Here is a 9,115-nt window from a genome sequence, read left to right as displayed (position 1 = left end):
AGATGCGCCTGAACCACGGAGAGCAAAGGACGCCACCCCCAGCGCGACGATACCTCCCCGCATCTTTGGACCGGACCGGGTCGATTCTGTCCTTGAGCCAAGAGTGCACCTTGAGCCATCGACTGCCCGCTTTCCTTGCCATCAATCCCCGTGTGAGTCAGTTTTGTCCCGTTTATCTGTCGTCTGTCGGGGCTAATATAAGAGTGTGTCTAAGTGCCTGCCTTTCTATGCTGTCCCTCTTGTCGTTGTAATCTGACCTTCCGCCCTAATATAACCTCCTCCGGAGGTCTTGAGAACTGAACCCTTGGTGTCGTGTCATTTTAATCCAGCCGTTGTGTCTTTTCCATCATTGATTTAGCATAGCGCGACTTAGTCAACGTTCGAGCATAATCGGGTAAACTGTGCAGACGCGGTCATACCAAACCGCTCGGTAAACTAACATCCACAACCGCGTCTGTAACAATATAACTGTAAGCTTGCTGTTCAAATCGAGTCCACCATAGTTAATGTATAAGTGTTCGAGATTACTCTCATTATTATTACAACAATTATTGAAAGAAAAATGTTACACACTGAAAAATCATCTTTCTTACAATATATCCGCAAAAAATCCCACATCCTCCGCAAGACTGAAACTTGAGTGGGAAATCAACATCACCGACAACAAGAGGATCTAAAAGGAAATGGCAGTGGTGGGATTCGAACCCACGTCTCCAAAGAGACTGGAGCCTAAATCCAGCGCCTTAGACCACTCGGCCACACTACCAGACACTTTCTATGTGGTGGGATTGTTATAGTACCTTGGGTGTGTTCCATTACCAATCAGCCAAGACAAGGGGTGTGGTCCATTACCAATCAGCATGAAGAGCGCTCACCAAACGGCTTAAGCACTGAAGCAAGCACTCAATTGAAACGGTTGATAAGGAACGGCTGGCTTGGCAAGCGATAGCAAGCTGAATGGTAATAGGCCACATCTCTTGTCTTGGCTGATTGGTAATGGACCGTGAGCCCATTATAAGAAGACCATTAGCATCTACCTGAAGAAGGAAGCCCAACCTGATGGAGAAACAGAATAAACTGAGTCTTCTCCAGCACCATCTCAATAATTTCAAGCAAGCAGGGGCTGGTTTGACAAATTTAAAATTAGACAAGTCAGGAGATGACGATGGTTCACGAGCGACAGGTATTCAATGACAAAGGACGGACTATAACCAAAACAGGCCCGGACAGGGCCAGGCCTGGAAATGTCAAAACGAAGGTTAGTGACCTTGAAATGAGATAGAAAACAATGTATAATCAGTTATGAGGTTAGTTAGCTACACAATACCGACAATTCGGTTAAAAATGAAATGAAAAATAAAAAATAAAAAAATAAAGAAAGAAAAAAAAGAAAAAAAAAATGAAAAAAATGAAAAATCCAGCTCCGTGGACGGATTCGTGGAAAAATCCAGCTCCAGCACACATGACATTGGCCTAACAAAATGTCGAAACCCCTGTCAGATTCCACCAACTCCCACGGAGAAGATGGAGCTTGAAATCGATTATCCCCAAAAAAGACATCTTTTTCGGGCGTGGCTCCGCCCACAATGTGCGCAATACGCCCCCATCTAGGCAGGACACAACTCGATCATGAGATCAACCTCCCGCCAAAGTTTCATCAAGATCGGATGATATCATCAGGTAGTTATGCTGCGGACAGACACACACACACACACACACACACACACACACACACACACACACACACACACACACACACACGACGAATATAATGGTCACTTGATAACTCGTGAACCAATATAACCTCCATAATGTTACGCTGACTGGAGAGGCTGCTTCTGCTGATGTAGGAGCAGCTACAGATACCCAAAAGAGGTTCAGAAGCTGATAGAGGAGAAGGCAAAGCATGTTCCGATGACACAATTCTCTAGGCCAACTTCAACAGCTACCAGCAGCAATTCAACACCATCCACCAGTAAATCATCACCCAAACCTCCAACAACCACCCCACAATAATGTGAATTATTTTGCAATAATATAATACTATCATGATACTAACACTTATTTTAATGTATATTTAATAATGCTGTACCATTCCATACAAGGAAACATGTAAAAAAAGCAAGAAAGTCTGTTTTAGGGTCAGTTTTTTGGGAGCCTGGAACGTATCCCCAATTTCCCCCATACGCTTAATGATTCCTCCAACGCGAATTCCTCCAACACAAGGTTATCCCAGAACGTATCCCTCGCATTGGAGGAAGTTTTACTGCATGGAAGACTCAAACTTGAGTGGGAAATCAACATCACCGACAACAAGAGGATCGAAAGAAAGGAAATGGCAGTGGTGGGATTCGAACCCACGTCTCCAAAGAGACTGGAGCCTAAATCCAGCGCCTTAGACCACTCGGCCACACTACCAGACACTTCCTATGTGGTGGGATTGTTATAGTACCTTGGGTGTGTTCCATTACCAATCAGCCAAGACAAGGGGTGTGGTCCATTACCAATCAGCATGTTGAGTGCTCGCCCAACGGCTTAAGCACTGAAGCAAGCACTCCATTGAAACGGTTGATAAGGAACGGCTGGCTTGGCAAGCGATAGCAAGCTGATTGGTAATGGACTACACCCTTTGTCTTGGCTGATTGGTAATAGACCACACCCTTTGTCTTGGCTGATTGGTAATGGACCACACCCTTTGTCTTGGCTGATTTGTGATGGACTACACCCTTTGTCTTGGCTGATTGGTAATGGACCACATCCATTGTCTTGGCTGATTGGTAATGGACCACACACTTTGTCTTGCCTGATTGGTAATGGACCACACCCCTTGTCTTGGCTGATTGGTAATGGACCACACCCTTTGTCTTGGCTGATTGGTAATGGACCACACCCCTTGTCTTGGCTGATTGGTAATGGACCACACCCTTTGTCTTGGCTGATTGGTAATGGACTCCACCCTTTGTCTTGGCTGATTGGTAATGGACCACATCCATTGTCTTGGCTGATTGGTAATGGACCACACCCTTTGTCTTGGCTGATTGGTAATGGACCACACCCCTTGTCTTGGCTGATTGGTAATGGAACACACCCCTTGTCTTGGCTGATTGGTAATGGACCACACCCCATTGTCTTGGCTGATAGGTAATGGACCACACCCCTTGTCTTGGCTGATAGGTAATGGGCCACACCCCTTGTCTTGGCTGATTGGTAATGGGCCACACCCTTTGTCTTGGTACACTGCTATCATTGTTTAAATTCACAAGACTTCTGAGGATGAAAGTTACTCAATGTGGAGTTATTCCAGATATTGCACTTTGTGATCGATTCTTTCACCTCATTCAGAATGATCTCCAGATGCTGAAACAGATTTTGTTTATAAAAGGATTTCTTGAATGTGCAATGACATATTGCATGGCTATCGAATGTTGGTGACAGGTGTGGGTCGCCGGATCATCTGGAACCATCTGCTGATGACGTCACGGCTGTGGCAATCCCACCGACGGTGCTCTCAATCGGGAGATCATCTGCCATTTGTAAAAACTTGCTACTTTGTAACTGGACAACTGAAACGACTGCTGTGTAACTTTCAAAAAGTTCTCAGGTTCCACCCGATTTGGCCTGGCATATGTGCACAGATATGTGGAGCAATTGTGGGTTTTGGCGTATAAGTATGAAACTTGGCAAAGTTATCCAGTATGATCCCAACAACATTTTCAGATGTGGAGCCACCCAGGAAAAGTCATATTTCATCCATGGCAGCCATTTTTAAAATGGCTGCCAAAACGAATTTTCAAGTTTGGGAATTGTTCCTGAGTTTGCATTTAAATAAAGTTAGAGATGTCAATTTATCATAATATCGTCCCAGAATATTAGCATATTGTATGTAAGATGGAGTCTGGAAAATGGGTTGGTCCACCAGTCGGCAGCAAAAGCATTGGGTCAGTAAAGTGAAATATTTTCACCATTGTTGTCACGATTTGTAAACATATTCCCCTTAAATCGTCAATTATGCTTCCTTCTGAAATTTATGACCTTGTTGATCACGTTCATCCAGTGCAATAAAGCAGGCTAACGAAGCCACTGAATTCAACAACGGCATCTTCACAGTTCACAAGACAAGAAGAGAGTTCTCATCCATGGCCTTTGACCAGGCTCATGAGCAAAATAATGCCGCTGTGAAAAGTGCTAGTGGAGCTATTGGCCTCACTCAGAGTCCCAAGGCACTCGGACACTGGATGGTGGCAGGCCTCGAACTGGTGAAGATGACTGCAGAATTTGAGGCATCATCGAGGGAATGCACGAAAGGATGACCCAAGAAACATGCCACCACAAGCAGACGAAGCGTTCCCACAGAATTTGAGGCATCATCGAGGGAATGCACGAAAGGATGACCCAAGAAACATGCCACCACAAGCAGACGAAGCGTTCCCAAGTGTTATATCCTCAGCATGTCAAAAGTCTGGTTGAAGCATTTGAAGAAATGGGTTATCCATTCCTGGAGGAGAGCAACGACCTATTGAGATTGGACACAAAAGACATCATCGACCCTCATGTGGTTTTGTCCTCTCGCCAGGGTGAGGAGATACGGCAACAGCAGTATCAGGCCTTCATCGATGATCGACTTCTGGTACGATGAACAATTTCTGATCAACACCCATAGATGTAAAGCACACAGCCATGCAATCTCCATAGTCACACATTGGCAGTAGAATGGGCCATACCGAAGAGCTCAGTGACTTTCAACGTGGCACCGTCATAGGATGCCACCTTTACAGTCATTTTGTCAAATTTCTGCCCTGCTAGAGCTGCCCTAGTCAACTGTAAGTGCTGTTTTTGTGAAGTGGAAACGTCTTGGAGCAACAACAGCTCAACCGCGAAGTAGTAGGCTACACAAACTCAAAGAATGGCACCACTGAGTGCTGAAGCGCATAGTTTGTAAAAAATAGTCTGTCCTCAGTTGCAGCGCTCACCACTGAATTCCAAATTGCCTCTGGAAGCAACGTCAGCACAACAACTGCTTGTCGGGAGCTTCATGAAATGGGTTTCCATGGCCGAGCAGCCTCACACAAGCTTAAGATCACCATGTGCAATGCCAAGCGTTGGCTGGAGTGGTGTAAAGCTCGCCGCCATTGGACTCTGGAGCAGTGGAAACGAGTTCACTGGAGTGATGAATCATGCTTCACCACATGGTAGTCCGGCAGACAAATCTAGGTTTGACGGGTGCCAGGAGAACGCCACCTGCCCGAATGCATTCTCCCAACTGCCGTTCTCAGATCTCCCCACAGGTGTTCAATGGGATTTTGATCTGGACTCATTGCTGGCCACTTCAGAGCAGTCCAGCATTTTGTCTTGAACCATTCCTGGGTGCTTTTTGAAGTGTGTTTGGGGTCATTGCCCTGCTGCAAGACCCATGACCTTCGACAAAGACCCAGCTTTCTGACACTGGGTTGAACATTGCACTCCAAAATGCCTTGGTAATCTTCTGATTTCATGATGCCATGCACATGTAGCCTGTTGGACCAATCATTATTCCCCGTCAGAGATAATTATATTGGTTCCGCCCCTTTTCGCTTTATAAGCTACCTGTGCAGGCATATCGGGAGACTACTATTGCTCAGGTCCTCTGTGATAGTACTTCCTGATTGTCCCAGCTAGGTTGCTGTGCTTAGTTGCATCTGCTCAAAAAGTGTATTTCTGAGTTTTTGTAATCTCCAGTGAATTCCTGGCTGTCCAGTGGGTGTGTGCATGTAACCGACAGACGAAGGCAGAGGTACAGTGAAGTATTTCCACCCGTGTTCTCGGTAACCCCTGATCTCTTGTGAAAAGAATATTTGTTCAGTGCTGTCAGCTGCTGTTCTTTTGATAGTTTTCATTACTTGGCTGCGATTCGCCTTTTGGGATATTCTCAAGTTTAATAAAGTATTGTATTGTGCGCTCCTACCAAACTTTCAAATAAATTCCATTAATTTGAAATCTCTGTTTGTTCAGTTAATTGAACACTTACCTTTGGGGAATTGCCTTCAAATTACTTATTTAGGGTCTCCCACCCCATATTTGGGAGTGGTGTAGTCTGTAAACAAACTACCAGGAGCCCTGGACTCCCCTGGGTGCCACACACACATTCAGGGCACCCAGAGCCAGAGGCAGCACAGCAACCCCAAAACATCACTGAACCTCCTCCATGTTTGACTGTCGGGAAGGTGTTCTTTTCTTTGAAGGCTTTATTTTGTTTTCTGGAAACATAGCGATGATGTGCTTTACCAAAAAGCTCTAATTTGGTCTCATCTGTCCACAGGACATTCTCCCAGGATTTTGGCTTGTTCAATTCAATGTGTGTTTTGGAAAACTCCAGTCGGGCTTTCTTATGTCTCTCTCTCAGCAGTGCGGTCTTCCTGGGTCTCCTACCATAGAACCCCCCTTCAATGAGTTGGCGACGGATGGTGCGAGATGAAACTGTCGTACCTTGTGTCTGAAGGTCAGCTTGAATCTGTTTGGAAGTTGATTGAGGTGCTTTCTCCACCATTCCAACAATCATTCGCTGCAATCTTCGATCAAGTTTTCTCTTGTGGCCACGTCCAGGGAGGTTGGTGACAGTGCCATGGGCCTTAAACTTCCTGTTAACATTGCGTATGGTGGACACAGGAACATCAATGCCTCTGGAGATGGATTTGTAGCCTTGAGATTGTCCATGCTTGGCTACAATCTTGTATCTGACCTCCTCAAACAATTCTCTGTTTTTCTTTCTTTTCTCCATGCTCATTGTGGTACACACAGTGACACAAAACAGCAGAATGACTCATTTTCTCCATTCAAACTGGTTGAATGAGTGATTTGTATATTGCAGGCACCTGCAATTCACCACAGGTGAGTTCAATGCCAAAATAAAGGAGATTCACCTGCTTGAAATCGAATTATGTCTAACAACTTCTAAAAGGTGCCAATAATATTGTACGGGTCATTTTAGGATTTTTGTCTGGAATAAGCTAACATTTAGTATTTTTTTATTGAGCTTTTTTTTGTTTTGTTCCACTGAAAACCAAAGAAATACATGTGTGGATACCAAAAGGCTTTTTAATACAAAAAAAATTCTGGAAGAAATGGTGCATTATTTGAAAAAAGTGCATGGGTGCCAAAAATTTTGGCCAAGACCTTGTAAGTGCTTTTTTTTTTGTGTGTGTGTGTACAACATCGAGGCTCGTGAAAGAGCTAACATTAATCACACAAAAAGTCAAACCGACACATAAAACACAAAATAAGGGGAGAGGTAGACAAGATGGGGAGAGGGGGGGAAGGACACAAACACAACATTTGAGAGCAGGGATGGTGCGACGGTGGTTTGGTTTTTGTCGGTTGTCCCGACAGGGACGGTGGTTTCCCACATATGTTTAATAAATAAACTCCTCCAAGCAAAAGTAATAAGGAAAAAAAAAAAAAGAAGTGCTTCACGTGTCAACATGAAGCACTTGTAGCCTTGAGATTGTCGCGAGATCTTGTCGCGAGATCTCGCGAGATCTTGGAGACGGCGGCAGGGATTTTCGAAGCTCCACACGTAGAGTCCCTGTATATAGAGAGTTGTGTCAACTCAAATTTGGACGCCATTTTGTGTCTAAGTGTGTCGGATTAGATATACATGTACATTCACGATATGGGGTGATATATTCTAAACCTGCTAAAAAAAATTTTACTGCACATATTTAGTCTTATTATTACATACAGGTGATATTTGTTTTGTCAAAAACTCAGCTATTGCCGTGAAAAAGAGCTGTGTGGTGATATTAAAAGTGGTATGGCAATGCATATTACAAGCCAACACTGCATATAAGAGCTAACATTATAAGTAAGACAAACCAATGCTGTCGTTCTCTGAATTTTAATAACTTTTAGAAAGGAGTGTGGGCATATCCAATATTTTTTAAAGGGTGCCGAGAGCAATTCCGGTGTAGGACTTCCAGCCGACATATAGTCTAACACACTTAAAACAAATTCTGTACGTGGTATTGCCATATTTCTATAGTGTACAACTTTAGTTTTATCGACATTTATATTCAATTTCCATTGTAATGATTTAACAAGCTGCAAGTCAGCTTCTGTCTCTGACATAAGGAAAACGTCATCGGCATCTAGTAAGATTGAAACGTTCATTTATTACTATAAAGCGCGGCGTTACGCGCGCTGCTTGCGAGCAAGGAGGAAGCGGACAAGCGGTAACTTATAAACGTCTTTATTGTAGGAGCTCACTAACACTGGCCCGCTCCGGGCTGGCGTATATCATGAGGCCACGCCTACCCCTCGGGCGTGGCCACCGCCCACTTGGTGCGCGGGATGATGTCACCACGCCAGTGGGCTTTTGTGTCCGCCACACGCGCCCCCCCAGAATTCCCGCGCACCTGGAGGGCCAGTTTGCGGGGCAGACGAATGACCCGGCCGAAGCGCCCCCTGGCGATCGGCGGCGTCCGGGGTGCAGGGATGCCAGGTGGGATGCCCCTGGCTGCCCCTGGGATGGGTGCAGGACCGGGGGGCGGCGGGGCTGGGCGGTGCCGGGGGTCCGCCCGCAGGAGGGCGGCCCCGACGTAGGGGTCGGGCCACTGGCGGTGGATGGTCCACATCGAGGTGGGCCGGCTTGAGGCGGTCTACCGAAACGCGGTCAGGAGTACCGCCGATGTCCAGGGTGAAGTGCTTCGCCCCGGTCTCCAGCACGTGGAAAGGCCCGTCGTACGGGGGCCGCAGTGGTGTCCGATGGGCATCGTGGCGGACGAAGACGTACTCCGCCGCGCGAAGCTCCGGGGCGACGTGCGTCGGTGGGTGCCCGTGGCATGCCGTTGGCACCGGGGCGAACCTCTGGGCGGTCTCTTGCAGAGCGGAGCGCTGCTGTGCCGCGGACCATGGTGCCGTGGAGTCGGGGAGGAATTCCCCAGGCACCCGCAGCGGTTGCCCGAAGACCAACTCCGCCGCGGCTGCGCGCAGGTCCTCCTTGGGCGCCGTCCGGAGGCCCAGCAGGACCCAGGGGAGCCTGTCGACCCAGCCACCGTCGCGGAGGGTGGCCCGGAGCGCGGCCTTCAATGAGCGGTGAAATCGCTCACACAGGCCGTTAGCCTGGGGGTGGTAGGCCGTGGTT

At 46.8% G+C, this 9,115-nt stretch overlaps 2 non-coding genes across 2 annotated transcripts; both read right to left on the bottom strand.

The window, feature by feature from the left end:
- Nucleotides 1-684: 684 nt before the first annotated feature.
- Nucleotides 685-766, bottom strand: TRNAL-UAG (transfer RNA leucine (anticodon UAG)). Its single transcript has one exon. It is a non-coding gene; the product is annotated as a tRNA-Leu (tRNA).
- A 1,570-nt stretch (nucleotides 767-2,336) lies between these two features.
- On the bottom strand, nucleotides 2,337-2,418 carry TRNAL-UAG (transfer RNA leucine (anticodon UAG)). The gene has a single exon. It is a non-coding gene; the product is annotated as a tRNA-Leu (tRNA).
- Between the last annotated feature and the right edge of the window lie 6,697 nt (nucleotides 2,419-9,115).

The sequence above is a fragment of the Myxine glutinosa genome, chromosome 7 (assembly GCF_964187855.1).
Source record: "Myxine glutinosa chromosome 7, kmMyxGlut1.1, whole genome shotgun sequence".
Classification (NCBI taxonomy): domain Eukaryota; kingdom Metazoa; phylum Chordata; class Myxini; order Myxiniformes; family Myxinidae; genus Myxine; species Myxine glutinosa.
The sequence above is the reverse complement of the archived record's forward strand: the minus strand, read 5'-3'. Positions and strand labels throughout refer to the sequence as shown.